Source organism: Momordica charantia (assembly GCF_013281855.1).
Source record: "Momordica charantia cultivar OHB3-1 chromosome 9 unlocalized genomic scaffold, Mcharantia_2.0 BLBB01000009.1, whole genome shotgun sequence".
NCBI classification, from domain to species: domain Eukaryota; kingdom Viridiplantae; phylum Streptophyta; class Magnoliopsida; order Cucurbitales; family Cucurbitaceae; genus Momordica; species Momordica charantia.
Genome location: NW_028275167.1, coordinates 12,528,100 through 12,535,037, shown reverse-complemented (window position 1 = coordinate 12,535,037; position 6,938 = coordinate 12,528,100).

Genomic DNA, 6,938 nt, shown 5'->3' with positions numbered 1-6,938 from the left:
CGTCCCCAAAATGGTAGGAATGTTGAGTCGGCGACTCCGGCCACTCTCACCCATACAGATCAAAGGACGAGCCATCACAGGCAAGAGTCCATAACTCATTCAGGATTAAGAATGAGTTGCCTGGTCATCCTAAGAAATAGCAATCTATTAGTTAACGGTGTTACATCTAAAGATTGCCTATTTCGTGGTCCGGTCTTATACAAACTCATTGTATAGGATACCCCCACTCGCATGTCTCCACACGAACGACCTGGATCAAGTCGTCTGTAACCTTTACAGAGTGGGCCGTATCCATAGTGTTGCCAAGATAAGGTACCCAGCCTTATCCATATACTATAGACCCTTTAGGTTATTCACGGGACATTATCCATTCATATATCAGGGGTATATCAAATATATACCCCGTATATCAACTATATACCCAGTATATATATTGTCCCGATTACATCATAAATAACCTTGGATGTTTAGTTTATTGGTTTTTGGACAATGCAAAACTATGATTCAACAACAAATTTATTGAATAAAACTTTATTAAATAGACATTTGTTTTTACAAAATACAAACTACGAGTTTAGGGCAACACACCCAACAAGCACAACACTGGAACAGGTTGATCTGCCTACTGGTGAGACCTCACTAGAGGGTGAGAAAGAAATATGTGTGAGAGAACAATCACCGTAGTACCAGTAATCAACTAGGCCAATGCATCTTTGGAATGGCGATAAAGTGGACTCATTGTCCTTACTTGAACTGGAACAGGAAAAACTGCAGCTTTTGGTTGAGGAAGGTGTTGAGGGAACAGTAGATTTACGAAGTGTTGGTTAGAAAACGGGTTCATTAGACCGAGCATTATGGCCATAATATCTTGTGCTACTGCTAAGAAGAAACTGAAGCACATTTAACACAATGATTAGTAACTTGTCATCATATATTGAGAAGCTGTTTCTAATTTTTCTTTCCTATGGACTTTTCATGTCACCTGTAGAGACATTGTTTTATTTTGTTGGGATACTCCATTTTTTTACAAAATCTATGTAACATATTAGATATATACACAAAATCATATAAACTTTGGGCAACTCTGCTCAGTGGGAATCCAATTATGGTGGAAAATTTTGTATAATCTTTTATATGAAGCATCTGATAGAAAATTCTCATGTAAACTGGTTTTTAAGGGACTTGAGGATCAAATGCAAAACAAAAGCACAAGAACATGGCAAGAAGTGTGAGTTCTTGAGAGCACACCATAATGATAAAAAAAAAGAAAAAATGGAAACGGGAATAAGAATCAAGCAACTTGATTCTGTTAAATCCAAAATTTCTACACAATTGTAGAAACATATCTTAGAAATGGAAACATTATCTCACTTTTATGCTTGGGTAACTTGACTTCACAAATGATGTCAAGTGCTACTATCAACTTGATAAGCTTAGCATAGAAGCATACTTTTAAGCAATCATGTCTAGCATTTAGAAACCACATTTAAACTCAAATTTCAAAAACAAAAATAAATTTTTAAAAACTATCCTTTTTAGTTTTCAAAATTTAGCTTGGACTTTGAAAATCTTAAAAAAAAAAAAAAAAAAAAAAACTTTCTTTTATCTATAACCGGAGTTGACTGTCTTTATACCCGATCATCTGTCTCTGTACGTACAGAAGGAAGGCGCTCATCTGACTCAGAGTTGACTAATGGTACATATTGTAGATCTGACGATGAAGAAGAAGCTATAGAATGATCCTGTGTACGAGGTGATGCCCTAGAATCCATCGGCCCCATTGTACATCCCCTCATTTTCATTTGGACTATCATCTTCCTCCATACTAGGAGACTCTATTGAATGCTCCCCACCCCATTCAATCTCATCATCGTTAGAACACGAGAACTCGTTTTCCCATGCATGGCTACTAGATTCCATGGGAGCCTTATAGGACTCATTTTACACAAAATTTGCAGCTGCGACTAGAACTTGGCATTGACTCCCATAGCACTAGGTAGCCGGTTCTACCTCTTCCTCTAAATCTCCCCTAATGACATGTACAATATGCTCTGTCTCATCGCCTTGAAGCAGACCTATAGTCAAAGGAGTTAATAATAAATTGGATAGATAATTCATACTTTTGATGCCTGGCATGGTGGCTGGCGGAATAACAAAATCACTCTCTTTATAGTGAGGTTTATTTACCTCTTCTTCTGAACTTTTAGACAATATTTCTGTGGATATCTCAGGTGGTAATTGATGTATAATCTCTGCTTCCTCTTCTTGAAGGTTTATCTCGTCCTAAATCTCACTAGTGATCGTACAACGAATTTCATATAATATGCAATCTGGCCATTAACTTTAAAAACATTTCCTTTTAAATTCTCAATGGCACTGTAAGAGAAAATTTTTTAGGCTTAAGCCTCCCGTCATGTCATTATTTAGTTTTTTCTTTACAATTTTTCATTTTCATAAGAAAAGTTTTTATGCTCCTCAAGTTCCATCAATTGGAGCTTCCTTGACTAACCTGTAGAAGAAAGATCAAAATGCAGTCTTTTAGTCACCCAAAAAGCTTTATACTCTAACTCTAACGGAAAATGATAAGTTTTACCAAAAATTAATCTATATGGAGACATGTCGAGAGGAGATTTATAAGTTGTTTTATACGTCCACAAAGAATCATCTAATTTTAGAGACTAGTATTTTCTATTAACTAGTGAGTAACACTACGATGCATGTGAAATTTATCGTTTTTTACTAAATAAAAAATGCATTCACATAAAAATCATAAAGTGAATATGTATTTTTAAAAATAATATTTATACTTATGTTTTTAACAAAGTTTGAAACCCTAACTTTTGTTTCTATCCTCATTTATCCTCTTGTTCTATTTTCCTCACTTGAGACCAAGTAGCCGCTATAAAGTGTATACCCACGAATAAATCACAACTTCCCTAAGTAGCTTCAACCATTTCCCACACCATTACGCCGTCATCTTCACACGCAATAAACAAACTGCATTTTATCACGCCTCCCACTCACCCACAAACAAAGTTGATGCATCCCTATGAAGGATAATCTCCCTCTTCCACAAAAATATCTTTTTTTTTCTTCTATATTTTGTATTTATATCTTCTTTATTGATGGACTTTATTGACATATGTAGAGACTAAGGTTGGAGAGAATCCAATGTAATTTATTCTCATTATTAAAGTTTATATATATAGACAAATATACAAGGTTGACCTAATCCTATAAGGAAAAGGTAAAGGACAAATTAATATTAATACAAGAATATAAAATATACTAATATCTATACTCTAACACTCCCCCTCAAGTTGGTGCATATATATTAATCATGCCCAACGTGTTAGACAAACAATCTATTCGTGCTTCATTCAATGCTTTAGTAAAGATATCTTCTAGCTGCCCTCCAGTCTTCACATACCCTGTAGCCACCAATCCTTGCTGTATTTTCTCACGTACATAATGACAATCAACTTCAATGTGTTTGATTCATTCATGAAATACTGGATTAGATGCAATATGAAGAGCTGCTTGATTATCACACCAAAGTTTCATTGGAGTGGTGATGCCAAATCCCAATTCAGTCAGAAGCTGATGTATCCATACTAATTCACACACCGAATGTGCCATAGCTCTATATTCTGATTCAGCACTCGAACGCGACACCATGTTTTGTTTCTTACTTTTCCAAGAAACTAAATTACCTCCGACAAATACACAATATCCTGAGGTTGATCTTCTATCTTCCTTAGAACCTGCCCAATCAGCATCTGAAAAACATTCAATATTAAGATGACCATGATCTTTATATAACAAACAACGTCCAGGAGCACCTTTCAAAGAATATAGAATATGTTCCAATGAGATCCAATGGTCAGTCGTATGAGAACTCATAATACTGACTAGATAAGCTATGTCTGACCTCATAACCGTGAGATAATTCAGCTTCCCTACTAATCTCCTATACTTCTCAGGATCTTTCAACAACTCTCATTCCTTTGTAAGTTGTAAATTAGGTATCATTGGGGTATTACGTGGCTCCGCAGCTAACTTTCCTGTTTCAGTTAACAGGTAAAGTACATATTTCCTCTGTGATAAGAGAATTCCCTTCTTGCTTCTTATTACCTCAATTCCTAAGAAATATTTCAACACTCCCAAATCCTTTGTATGAAATTGACTATGAAGGAAAGTTTTGAGTGATAGGATGCCTGATGAATCATTACCAGTAATCACAATATCATCAACATATACAACCAGTAAAATAACACCAGACTCAGTTTGTTTATAGAAGACATAATGGTCCAACTTACTCTTCTTCATTCCAAAGTTCTCAACCACTTGACTAAATTTTCCAAACCATGCTCGTGGAATTTGTTTCAACCCATATAAGGATTTACGAAGACGACATACATTTCCATTCTCCCTTGAGCAACAAAACCTGGTGGTCGCTCCATATACACTTCCTCTTGAAGATCACCATGGAGGAAGACATTTTTAATACTAAGCTGATGTAACAGCCAATGGTGAATAGATGCCAAGGAAATGAATAACCTGACAGAAGCCAATTTAGCAACCGGAAAAAAAGTATCACTATAATCAATTCCATAAGTCTGCGCATATCCTTTAGCAACAAGGTGAGCTTTCAAACGGACAATGGATCCATTAGGATGAATTTTAACAGCAAACACCCATTTACAACCGATAGGTTTCTTTCCTGCAGGAAGAGACACTAAATCCCAAGTACCATTGTCATCTAAGTCAGTCATTTCCTCCAACATAGCAGCCCGCCAACCAGGATGAGACAAAGCTTCATGAACAATTTTAGGAACAGATACAGACTCAAGGGATGCAAGAAACGAACAAGTAGGTGAGGACAAATGGTTATATGAGACAAAAGAAGAAACAGGATAAGTACATTTACGCTTACCTTTTCTAAGAGCAATAGAAAGGTCATCACTTATTCCTAGATCCTCGAACGAAGAAGCTGTTGGTATAGGGCATGAGTCCGTAGGAAGTTGCCGACGAGAATAAACTTGAGTAATGGTGGGAAGAGAAGGATCAGGCACATATGAAGATGTATTGCTAGGAAGCTTTTCAGTAGAAGTAAAGACAATGCAATAGACAAGAAAGTCATCATCTTCTTGTGAACTCTCCCTCTGACTGGTACTCAAAGATGATGAAAAAGGAGTATCTTCAAATAATGTAACATCAAGAGAGACAAGATATCTATTGAGATCAGGACAATAACATCGATACCCTTTTTGAACACGAGAATAACCAAGGAAAATACATTTCAAGGACTTGGGGTCCAATTTGGTGAGCTGAGGGCCAACATCACGAACAAAACAGGTGCAACCAAATATTTTAGGTTTAATAGGAAATGAAGGTTGCATAAGACATAGAGTACGATAAGGTATCTCACCCTTAAGAACGGATGAAGGCATGCGATTAATCAGGAAGCAAGCCATCAAAATAGCATCGACCTAAAAGCATTTTGGAACATGCATTTGAAACATTAAAGCCCTTGCTGTTCCGAGAAGATGTCTATTTTTCCTTTCTGCAACTCCATTTTGAGACGGAGTATCGACACAAGAAGATTGGTGAAGAATACCATATTCACTAAAATAAGAGCCAAGAGCTCCATAAAAATATTCTTTAGCATTATCACTTCGTAGAACTTTAAGAGCGCCACCAAATTGAGTTCGAATTTTAGCATGAAAGTTACAAAAATGAGAAAGTAACTTAGAACGATGTTTCATTAAATATAACCAAGTTACACGGGAAAAATCATCGACAAAGGTAACAAAGTACCGAAACCCACTTTTGGACTCAATAGGACAAGTTAATAGCTCGTTTATTGACTCTAGGATACAAACTAAGACGATGAAAATTAGCAAATTGACATGACTCACAATCTAAAGAATTCAAACTATGAAATTGAGGACGAAGACTTTTTAACACGGAGAGAGATGGATGACCCAAACGACAATGTTCTTCGAAAGAAGAGGGTACTCGAGTGCAAATGGTAGCTATAGGTATTTGTGTATCAAACGTGTAGAGGCCATTGGATTCACGCCCTTTACCAATAGTCTTCTTCATCTTAAGATCTTGAAATAGACAATAACCAGGGAAGAATAAGACACAACAATTAAGATCACGAGTGAGTTTACTAACAGAGATCAAATTAAAAGAAAATTGTGGTAAATTTAAGACAGATGTTAGTGAAAGAGATGTGGAAAGATGAACTGTGCCAAAGCCAAGAACAGAAGAAGTGGTGCCATTTGCTATGGTAACATCAGGCAAATATGCAAATGGGGAGAAATTAGCAAATAAGTTAGGGTTACCTGACATATGATTTGTCGCACCAGAGTCAATGACCCATTTTGATGCGGAGGAAATAAGACATTTACTATTATTACCTGACTCAGCGATGACAGTAATCGGATTAGAGGACGATGTCGTCAATGATTCTTGATACTGTTGGAACTTAGCAAATGCTTCCGCAGGAATTGTAACTAACTTGCCAGCATTATCAGGAGTAGATGCAACATGGGCAGACTGTGTTTTCTGACCTTTATTCAATAGCTTTCTACATTCTTGTTTTGTATGACCACGCTTATGACAATAATTGCAAAAAATAATATCTCCTGAATTTGATTTTGGAGCACTAGAATTTCAATATTGAGCTTTCGAAGTCGTGGTATTCCCTTGGTAGGTATTACCTCTGTTTGCATTTGTACTATATCCAACCAAAGCACTATTAGACTGAGATGACAAAACAGGTTGTGACTTTTCAACTCGAAGTACTCAAGTGTATGCCTCCTCTAAAGTTGGAATTTCCGAACCAAAGAGTAATTGGTCTTTGGCCACATCAAATCTAGGTGGAAGACCAAGAAGAAAACTGATAATTGCTAGTTGTTCGCGTTGGG